Raw genomic sequence first — 10,553 nt, forward strand, 5'->3', positions numbered from 1 at the left:
TGACATGCTTTCTGTTTTCTTGGGAAGGACTTGCTAAGAGGATGCACGTGTTCCATATGAAAAGATAACCTAGTAAGACTTATGAGGTCTCTTAGTTGATGGGTTTCTGGTTGTTCTGTAGCAGATGTGCCCCTTCGCCTCAGAAAAGCACAAGTGTCAAAAGTGGGATTCTCTGGGGAGTAAGGAAAGGGCAAATCCCCATCCCAAATTTAGCTGGAGTCTTAGTCCAGAATGGGAGAGCATTCATTTAAAGACTAAAAATTCAGATTAAACTAGACTTTATGGGTCAGCTCATCTCTTGAAGTTTCTTAAAGATCTGAACCTTAAACCTATGACATTTCACTGTTGCATGATTTTGAATAGAAATTTCTCTGATGTTCATGCTTTCATATTAGAACTTTCACCGATTTTTTTTTAACTTTTACAGATCTTTTTTTCCAACTTACTAATGTAGTTTTTTAGCTGAGTGGAAAAGGAGAATGGAATCCTCCATTATATTGATACTGCAGGGTAATAACCTGCCTGAATAGTTAGTGTTGCTGTAGAATAGGCATCTTTACAAACAACCTGAAGATTTTGGAGTCCACACATCTGTAACTTCTTTGAACTTTCTTGTTGGATTTGCTTGTACAGCATAACCCCTGCGTGCTTTCTTCATGAGATACAATTTTAATGACATGTTCCACTGGCAAGGCTTCAGTATTCCATGGGTTCCAGTCCCATGAACACTTCTTTGTGTAGATTTTTTACATTAAGTGGATAATCCTCTCTCAAGTTTATGCTTTCTTGTATCGAAGTGAAGCATACACACAGGTTTTTCAAAGTGAAGGATAATGGCTTGCACAGCTACATCAATATGTAAATCAAGACAGCTTTTTTCCCTCTAAATTATCACTGCTTGCCATTCATGCATGCACTTGATTATGAATTCTAGTCATATTTTTAGTTCAATCCAAATACTGTGTAGATTTCAGCAGCCTGGGAAAAACTTAGCTTGTTGACTTTGTATTCTTAGTGTGAGAAATCAGAATGAATGATGAAATTGGTTTATGTATTTGCCATAGCTTGTCAACATTTTAAAATTACGTTGTCTTAATTTTGTTGCCACCTGGTAACTAACACAAAGATAGTTACGTAGAATACTGAGAGCAGGAAATACCTCTTCCACCTGGGGTCTTTCTGTTGTATCAAATTCGGTTTGGTTTCATTTTTATAACCTCCTGTAACGGAAGCAAAGTAGTCCATATGAGTTCTCAAATCTGCTCTCTAGGAGAATAAAAATCTGTTTTAACTGCTCCTCATTAACATAATAAATGAATAGGGGGTAATGAAGTAGATGGAAATATAAATGATGTCACTCTGACCTCAGAAGTCTCATATTAGGGGTTGACTACTATGACAGTCTCCTCCTAATAGGCTGGATCTTTTGTGGTTATTCGAGCCTGGATGCAAGACTTGGCCAAAATATCCGTATTTTTCATGGCCCTAAATGTGAATCTCATGCTGATTTTGCTATTTGGGTGGTTTCAAACAAAACAAACAAAAAAAAAGCAACAACAGAACAGTCCAAAACCACAAAATCAAACTGTTAAGTTGTTGATTCTTTTAGCACAACAGAGGCTGGCTATTAGTGGTTAAGTAGTTTCTTGGTAGCATGTGTAAAGTGGAGTTCAATCAGCCACTTCATCTCTGAACTTTTGTATAAGGTCAGCCATAATCACTAGCTTAAATCTTAAATAGTAAAATTAGCCCCAGAAAACCAGTCATTTTTCTTTGGCACTTTGAGTGGAAAACAAAAATAATAGGAACTCCAAATTAACTACAGCATCAAATCAAACTGTAGTAGGCAACTTTTACCTCTGGAAGATGAAGCTAGAAGCAATGCTGCCTATCATTAGGTGTAGGCCTATAATGGAAAAAAAAAAAAAAAGGCCATAATGCTAAGCAGTTTTTGTTGGCTTGAGGATTGTCTGAAGGCTTGTTGCTTTTGGCTCTTTAGAGTTCTTTTTTAGCTCTAAACTGGAAATGAAGTTGGAGGAAGCTGCACTGGTGCAGGTAAGCAACTCCATGGGATACTCCCAGAGATGAAGGCAATTTGACAAAACCACAGGAAAGGAGCCAAAGTCACTAAATTGATGCAGTCTAATCCAGGTAAATATGCAATTTATACAGCTGAGGCTCCACCTCTCCTGTCTTTGTAACCTGTTTTCTCTGTGTGCCAATCTCAACTTGTCCTGTCTGTGTTTGTTTGGGGTGTTGCTGTGCAGATCTGACTTTTCTTGGTTTCTCCTGTTTCATGTTTGTATCTGACTGCTTCTCTGTTGATCAAAACGTGAGCAACTTTTGTATTTTAGCATCACTGTGCCTCCTGTTTGTGTTCAGATCACTGTTGGTACTCATCTCTCATTTCCATCATTCACTTTGTCACTTCACCAGTGCTGCTGTGCTTAGCTCTTTATATGTCTGAAAGATCATGTTCTCCCAAAGACTTTATGTTTCTTTCTTCAGAAATCTTAAAGGTTCTCCTTTGCTGCGTTGTCTGGATTTAAAAACTGACTGGGATTACGGAGAGCTTTCTTCTGATTCTTGATTTTCCTTATTTGTCTATGTGCAGCTTGACTGGGAATTTTCAGAGAAAATGTCCTTGCTGTGCTGATTAGTGGTTGCTGCGATTAGTGGCTGAATCATCAACTAATGATTACATCAGCACCTGCTTTTAAACCTAACCTGATAAGGGTTCAGGTCATGGGGATGGGCTGATAGTAGAAAAAAAAAAAAAAATGGACATTTTCCATCAGTTGGGTTATCTTTCTCTGAAAGCAGTTATCCTTCCCAGTAAAGGATGAAAAACACTGTAGTAGGAATGAATACACATTCTAAAGACTTGTGCCAACTAATTCAAACAGTCTCCTTGGATATAATTTTTTCTGTTGTGTCAAGTCTGCTTCAGAAATAACTTTGACACTGGTTTTCTGTCTCAGAGTTCTGTAATCTAAGGTGAGTTGTGGAAGTTGAGTCTATGGTGCAGTAGTGTTTAGTGTTGTAAGGACCCTGCCGTTGACCTGAAATTCATGAGATCCCTGATGGTGATGCTGGAAGTTTGTCTGATCTTTAAATATAGAAACACTGATTTTTATGGCCTTTTTCAGGTGGCTTTTGGAATATGTTTAGTAGATACGGGATATTTTTGAACAAATATTGCTCAGAGAAGTTACGTGCAAGGTTCTGTCAGAAAATGACCAAATGTATTCTGCCTTTATCATTTTGAAAGAGCTACAAAGCTTAAATGAAAGAAATTGGGCAGAAATTCATAGAAGGAAACTTCTGTCTTGTAAGATAAAACCCTACTTTTGGAAGTTAGTGTGCAGGACTTAAAAAGAGAACCTAGAAATATTGGTGTATGTTATATTCCTTGCAAGACTGTTACATTTTCTCAAAAATCCCTGGATTATCTTTTTAAAAAAATGTGCAAAGAGAGAAACTGGTAAAAATGCACCATTCTATACTGATGTATTTTAGCTTCTTCTTTTGGGGAGGTGAACATGTAGATTAGTAAATATCCTACATTTAGAAGTTAGTTGGAAACTTTGAAATAAATGTATTTTAACTTCGAAGTAAAATGCATATTTAAATTGCATTAATGAGGAAATATGTCCCATTGTTTTTGTAAGGAAGCTTTTAACACCATTCCCATCAAATTAATTCTGTGAATATTGGCTTTATTTTGTTTAACAGGTTATTCAGATGCAAAATGATGGATGCCTGCCTAATCTTCAAATAATTTACATTATTTAATTTGTTACTATTAGGGGGAACTGAATGACATGAGGTTTGTTTTTTTTTTCTTTAATCCTTTATCCAATGGTCATCTTCATAAATGCATCTAATTTTAATGATACAACAAGGATTTTGGCCTGGGTATGTGAAGCAGATATGTTTTCCTAGTGTATTTTAAATAATACTATTTCAACTTTGGGAGCAGAAAATGTATTAAATAAAACCAAAATATTTTTTCCAGCTCCAATAAATGTACTGCATGTACTTTGGAAGGAAATAGGTTTTTGAAATAGTGTCAAGATGTATGGAAGTGTGGTGCTTTACAAGAACTCTTCAGTCTCTTATTACTTTTTACGTTATACTGGCTGTGAAGTTTTAAAATGGAGAAATATATTTTGCATTCATTTCTTCATTCATACTTGTCTTTACCTTAAAAATATGTAGGAATTTCCATGCTGCTGCTTCAGAGATTACAGTTACTGCATTTAATTTCACATTCAATAATTAAGAAAAACACAGAGATCCAAGCATGGGAGTAATTGCAGCAACTTCTTTACATATTGTTACCATATTTAAAGTGCTATTTCTGTGAACTAAAAAAAAAACCCAAACCCCTAAAAAACCAACAAAGTTATATCTTTAAGTTGTGACTTCTCATATGATCTTAGTAGTCCCTATGTATTGAATGCATTAAATAAAAAATTTTGTATTAAATTAAGGGAAAGGAGAAAAATACGTACCAAATGGGCGTTGTGCTATCACTGACTTGGAGATGTTGTACAGCTGTCTTCCAGTTCAGCCTGCAGTATTCAAATATTTGAAAGAGCTCTTTGAAATGCAAGCAGGGCATCGCCTCAGAGTAAAACTTGGTACAACAGACTCCCAAAGAGCATAGCAGAGCTAGCAGCATGAGAGCTGTGAGACACTGCCTCATACATATGTGGAATGAAGAGCAGAAATGTACTTTAATTACTCTTGGAGGAGGGATTGGGTGTGTGTGAGATACTGAATTGTTTGTTAGAGTGGAGAGAATGGAGTGGGCATTGAAATGCACTATGTGAATGCTTGCAGGATGTGGGATTGTTTGCTCTGGTTCACCAGCATAAACTAGCAAGGTGCCAGAGCTATTTTGTGCAGATAAGCAGTGTGAGATCTGGCACTGAAGAGCCCAACAGTTCTGTGGACTCATGAATTCCAAAAGGGAGAGGCTGGTATTCGCTGCAGGTGATGCTGTCTTCACCTTCCACTGAGCAGTGCTTTCACCCACATGGCTGGATCCTTGAATGCCATACAGTTCCAAAACAAAACTTGTTTTAGGCAGTGTTTAAAAGGGTAGTACTTGGAGTTTTAGCAGTTCTTCTAACTTACAGGAAGTAAAGATTGTCTTCACTCAGTTGTTGTACATTCAGGTGAATATGAAATTAAGGTGAGGTTCTGCTACCTGTATCCACACTGAATGGAATATCTGGAAAATACTTCTTGTAGTTGTGTAATGTTTTCTTGATACAGAGGTCTGGTCTGTGCTGGTCAGAGAGCCCCTTCCCTGAGTATAGACCCTTGCATGTGCCAGCTGTTGTTGCACAGCATGCTTGGTCCTGAATTGAAGAACAGGATTTTTGTTGGTTTGGGGCTTTTTTACAGAATGTGTGCTTTCGGTTCTTTGGTTTCACTTCAGTGCTCACACTGATTTTTGCACACATTACTGCTGCTGGACTGTTAACAGTGTGATGTGGAATCCACGAACTGTTGGTCAGAAGCAACCTTTGTAAGAACCTTCACTGGAGAGTGAAGCTTTCTGTACAGACTGGAGTTTTTTGATATGAACTGAGCTCTTCCAGGAGGAAATGAATTCACAGGAGCACAACCTGAGTATATTTCTTTGTGGTATACCTGCCACTGATTTGATATTTGTGAAAAAGCAAATTGTTTGCAGGCAGGCCTGTCTTGATGTGCTGAGAGAGACAAGGGAAAAGGAGTAAATTTATATGGAGTGCCATATATGTCTGTGATACTGTGTGTGTAATTCCTGCAGGTGGGGAAGCTGAGTCACTGTGAAAAGCTGTAAATCTTGTATAGTATGGCAATAGGTGTGCTCATGTGACAGCTGTTGCTTGACAGCCTCTTCCAATAAATCATTCTTCACAAGAGGAAGTGCTTTGTGCTCAGCAGACCAAAACCTGCTCTTCAGATTCCTGTTCAGTGGATTTAAATTTTTCTCAGAGATAAGCCCTGGCAAAGGCAGATGTAGCTTGTGGGGTGCTGTCTTTTTGGTAACACAAAGGATCGACGTGGTGGTGATGTAGTACAATGCCATTTTATATTTTTGAGCTTCTCCTTGGCTTCCTGTTGGCCTGCCTGGCTGTGCTTTCTGTATTGCAGATCTCCCACTTAGGGATATTTCAGTAATACAAGATCACTCTTGAGTTACAACCATCCAAACTTCAACAGTCTGCCATGATTTAATACCATTCTGAACCTCTCCAGCTTGTACAAGGGGAAGAGCAAGTTCTGGGTCTCTTGCTGGGAAAGGTTTTTGAGGAGTAGGTTGGAAAAGAAAATCCTTTGAAAGTTGTCATCCTCTAGGACAGAAATGGGGCAGAATTTGCCACAAAGGGAAGAGTGTAAATTGAAAAGAGCATGGTTAAGGTGGGTGAGCTTCCTTCTAGAGGGGCAACAAACCTCGAGTTTGTTTTTCTGTGGGTTGTAGGTAGCGTTTGACTCTCTGAGGGGAAGCATCCAGGAGTCAGTACTGCGTGCTCTTTTTCTTGCAGCTATGATAACAGCAGGAGTTGGTGGATAATTGTTTTCATTAAATTAGTGGGAGAGGCCAGCCTTGCAGATCAGCCGTGGGGGGCAGGGACTGGGTGCCTTCTTCCCCTGAAACCTACCTCTGAAATGTCCCCTGAACCAAGCAGAAGCTAATTACAGCGTTTATAATGACATGAACCTTTAATCATGTGGTCCATTAGTGGACTGAGAGCATTTAAAAAGTACCAAATCCCCCACCAAACCCTGTCACAGGTGTCTTCTGCAATTACGTTTTGCCACCCCTAGGACTTCAGGCTGATGGCAGAAAACTTCAGACATGCTCATGGTAAAAGCTACTGTGTCAGAAACTTGTTGCCCTAGACCTTCTTTCTCTTGACAGCTGCCCTCCAGGTCAAGGGAGGATTTTATTAGTGTTGAGTGAAAGGTAGCTTTAAAGGTCAGATTATCCATCAGTCTTGTGGGAGCTGCTGAAGTGAAGCCACTCCTGAGGTGTCTGCCTTTTTTAGGTACCTGTAAATCTGGCCCTGATTCTGTAAATAATGAGGTTATATTTAAAATGCATTATGTCAGAAGAGTTCCAGTGGCAACAAACCTTTTAATGAAAAAGCATAAAGCAAGAGAACTTTTTTAACAATAAATGTCTTCCTACACTTAGCACATTAGGGTGCATAATCACCCCTCTGCATGGTTTTTGGCATAAAACGTGTGGTATTGAGCAACTGGCAAGCTACTTGGCATTTGTAGAGCATCAAACAGTAGATGACTAAGTCAGTCAGTGCATCTAAATAATTATATATAAGAAATACTTGTGAAAATTAACCCCTCCATCTTACAGAAATAACCATGGCAATCTGTGTGGAGATAGCAGCTATTACTGCCCACATACAGATTGGTTTTGTTTCCCTACCTAACCCCGAGGTAAACAGTAACTGGCACAGAATATGAAGTGTTTTCTTTACTACTTAATGCCTTTCAGTGGATTCTGCTAACACAGTTACACTGGCTAGTTACTCCTGCTAAACTGTAAAATAGCTCAGGAGGGAACCATTTCAGAATTGCTTGAGAGCAAGCCAGATGCATAATGCCTGCATACATAAAATATGTTTTAAAAGGAAAAAGTTAAAGCTCAGTGGGAATTGTTGGTGATCTGCCTTTCTAAGATGAAGTTTACGTTATTCCTTTATCAAATAATTTTAAGGCAAGCAACTCCTCAGGATGAGGAGAGGGAAAAAAAAATAGGTCTGTAATAACAACAAAAATACCTGTGTGGTTTTATTTTTAGTCTGTGAGGAAAGTCATACAGGAGACAATACTAGATTCTTGTGTTCGTTCTCCAGGGTCTGTGGTAGTTGATCATCCAGACCTGTTTTAAGCTTCTTGGCTGTATATTTTCTCCAAGGTTTCTAGAGGAGTTTTTAGGATTTAAGGCCCAGGTGTGTAGCCTAAGTGTACCTGTGTTCCGCTGGCACCTGCTTGCGCTTCAGCTCTTCTCTGGGAGCAGGGCGGAGCTGGCTGAGCCGCGACTGCAGTGTGGGCTCAGCCGACTCTACAGACCGTGTGTTCACCAGCACTTGGTGATTTCCAGCATGGCTCGTGTTCTGTTCCACCTCACAGCGATTGTGTCTGATTGTGTGCTGGATCTTTGTGTGCCCTGCAGCCAGCCGAGATGGCGCACATGGATTCAGTGGATTCATCTGTCCATGGCCTCCGCCTCCTGCCTGCTGCATTTATCTACCAGAGCACTATAATCCTCCTCTTTTCAGCCAGACTCTTGGCAATTAAGACACGATCTGCCCTACTTAAGGTATAAATAAGCCTTTAATGTTACTTGGGGATTACATTAGGACACGAGGGGCTCTTTTGAAGGCACAGCTTTGGCACAGCGGGATTCACAGAGCAGGCTGCTCCCGCAGGATGCTCGAATAAGGGGAAAGGAATGGATTCCCAACCACGCATACAGAAAGCAGTGGCAGCTTCTGACTAGTGAGATACTAAATTGCCCTTTATAAGTTGTAAAAGTATGTGTGTCAAGGTTAAGCTACCTGTGTCCTTAGATCAAATAAACTTGTCTATGCAGGCAATAATCATCAGAAAGTTTACTGTCTTAAAGAAGAGATAGGAAGCTGAACTACTCACTTGGAACTAGTTTGCCCTTTATGATTCCAGCTGGTGGGTGTAATACTCTACACCTGACTGTCCTGAGTCTCCTTGGCTTATGAGACCTGTGCATCTGTGGCAGATGACTGTATTTTGGCCATCATTTGCTCTCACCTCTGACTTGCTTTGCTGTGCTTGGGTGACTGAGGGAACCTTTGTGTATGCAGGAAGTTACTGGCACTTTTAAACCTCTGAGTTTGTCAGTGGGGAAAGCAAGCTAGGGAGTAACAGGTCTTGAGATGTATGTCATACAGTCTAAAAAATTTCTGTATTTGCACATTTTCTGCTTTCATTACAAGTTAAGACAGTGAAATGAAACAGTTGGAGTAAGGAGTCACTGGCATTGTGTCGAATACAAGTGTACGCCCTGAGTACACAGTGCCTGTCTAGAAACTTTTACAGTTTACTGATATGATGATGTTATGACTGTAGAGTCATTAAATGGGAGTGAACTGGTGTCAAATAATTTCCCACTCCTGGATCTCCTGGCAATATTGAATTACAGGCACTGACACTACAGCTGTTATCTGGGATGCTCCCGTAGCTGGCTGATGCTGCACAGGCTGAGGTTGCTGCCAGGCACTGCTGTTAGGAAGAGGAAGGATTGAATCTGTCAGCATCAAATACCTGTTCTTAGCTCAGCTATTGAAAAAATAACACTTTTTTGAGTCATTTGAATATTGCATGCTGGACTTTTTACAGTCCATAGCTTATAAATTTCTTTCATGGCTTGAGGTAAACATAATAAACACTTCTTTTGAGTCACAGCCCAGCCTTGTCTCCACTGCTCTGTCCAAGAGTTTCCTTAGGACCCTGACCCTATGGTCAGAGGTAGGAGTTAACTTTTACAGGTGATAAGGCAGCTCCTTGGCGAATCTGTATTGCTTTGTGTGTCCTTTGGTATGCTGGGCAGGGGGCACTGGTGGAAAGGGATGTCTTGATGCTGACTTGGGGCTTAGGGCACACAGATATGTACAGATGTGCATGTTTCTGCCAACTTTGGGCAATGCTTTTTCCTGCCTAGAGTAGTAGAAAAGGGGGGAAAGAGGGAGAAGGGAAAGGTTCTTATAAGCATTTCTTTTTTTCCCCCCTTTTATTCCTTTTATCCCCCTCTTTTTTAATTTTTCTTTTAATGGGGGGATGGATTTTAATAGTTGGCAGTGGGTTTTTCTCTTGAGTTTTGCTTGTGCCAATGTAGAGCTGCCAGGGGCTTGCCCCAGGGCTGGCTCTGGGTGTAGCAGTCCACCCCATGTACCCTGCTGTGAGTCGCAGGATCGGTATGTCCCACAGCGGCAGGTAGTGCTTAGGAGTTGGGGGTGGGCTGGAGCAGGCAGAGTTAAACTGTGAAAAAGATGCACAACCAGCCTTTGACTCTTCTTCTTTGTCTATGCTGTTGCATTTGGGCCAGTGGTTGCCAACACTTCATTTTCTTTCTGTCTGGGTTTAAATTACCGACTGCTTCAGGCAGGGGAGGGTATGACCAGTCTGGAAGCTGCATGTTTACTAGATCTGATAGTGGTAAAACCTGAATTTCCCCCTGCTGTCAAAGGGAAGAGAAGTAGGGAGAGAGCAAGAGTAAACATAACTGTGCTCAGCTGATACCAACAATAGGCTTTACTTCCCAGGAGGACTGCCCTTTCTTGTAGCATTTTGTTATCTTGCTGAAGATGCTGAATGTTATGCAGAACATCGTGAGCACTTTGCCCTTTTTGTCCCTTTTTGAACTTTGACTAGTTAGTCGGGATTGATTATCAACCCAGAATGCCTAATTGCACTGCTTCTCATTTCACTGAACAAAGGTGCTGTGGCCAGAGTCTCCAGGACAAGAGCTGTCAAGTAAAACAGTTGAG

This window comes from Lonchura striata, chromosome 3 (genome assembly GCF_046129695.1).
Source record: "Lonchura striata isolate bLonStr1 chromosome 3, bLonStr1.mat, whole genome shotgun sequence".
In the NCBI taxonomy this organism is placed as follows: domain Eukaryota; kingdom Metazoa; phylum Chordata; class Aves; order Passeriformes; family Estrildidae; genus Lonchura; species Lonchura striata.